Source organism: Fragaria vesca, linkage group LG4 (genome assembly GCF_000184155.1).
Source record: "Fragaria vesca subsp. vesca linkage group LG4, FraVesHawaii_1.0, whole genome shotgun sequence".
In the NCBI taxonomy this organism is placed as follows: Eukaryota; Viridiplantae; Streptophyta; class Magnoliopsida; order Rosales; family Rosaceae; genus Fragaria; species Fragaria vesca.
This window is the reverse complement of record NC_020494.1, coordinates 6,267,185-6,268,436: the sequence shown is the minus strand read 5'-3', so window position 1 is coordinate 6,268,436 and position 1,252 is coordinate 6,267,185.

Below are 1,252 nucleotides of genomic sequence, written 5' to 3'. Positions count from 1 at the left end.
ACATAGATATATATATATATATATATATATATATATATATATATATATGTAAACACACACTATATGGAGATGTCTATCATATATAATTCATAACCTGAAAAATTCCTTTGACTTCAAAATGTATGATCATTAATAGATTGTTATCAATTGCATAATCAAACAGTCTTTCAATATCAAGTAGGTATTCAATTAATTCACTCGATCATATCAGTCCACTTTCTTCACCTGTCATCATATTCAAAATATGCAGTTTCTGAAGGATAATAACCATGAAAAGGGGCTAAAGAGAACTTCACTCTTTTTCCTCTTATGTAACTTCTATTCACTGCTTCAATATTAAGTACTTCGATCTCAATCCCGCTCAATTTGTAATAATTTTCACTAGTTTATCTCTTTGATATAGATATCGATTCACTAAAGAGATGGTGAATCGATAACGTTGTGGCCTCATAAAAAGCAATGGTGGCTACTAAAATTCACTAAACTGAGTGACTCAACTAGTGAGCTTCTATATAACAGAAATGACAATATGTCAATCAAGGTTATTTCCTAGCTGCTTGATTCATACTGCAAACAATGAATTCTAAAGCTAATTATACATCACACAGTGATTGAATCAAAATAACCAACTCTTTCTTTTAGATAGGATTTTCCACCCAACACTCAAAGGGTACGTTTGGTACCCGGTATTACCTAAGCCAGTGCTAAATAAGGAGTGAAACAAGATTAATCCCATGTTTGGTCTCTATCGGTACTAATATTAATGGGCTTAACTTGGACCTGTTTTCTGATTTCGCCTCCTTAGCCGGTGTTTGCGTGGGTACTCCGATGAGAGGCCCTTAGCTAAGACCTCACTAACCTCTCTCAGTTCACATCGCCTCCTCCACAACTCTTCTCTCTTCTTCTTCTTCACCTCCTCTCTATTACACCCCGAAGCACGGATCTCTGGTCCATTCTTCACCTCCTCTCTGCAACACTCTTGTTTGCCCAAATGGACCAACCACAACAAAACTTGGCTCAACACCAACAAGAAGAAGAATCATCCCAGCAAGAGGAACAAGAAGAAGAAGAAGGAGAATCTGAACCAGAAGCAGAAGCAGACACAGACCAAGAAGAAGAAGCTCTTCCTTCTGATGAGCCACCGCTACCACCCTCCACTCAAACCGATGATCCTCCCGTTCCTGATCCTCCATTTGATCCCAGCAGAAGTAACTCTCTCTCTCTCTCTCTCTCTCTCTCTCTCTCTCTCTCT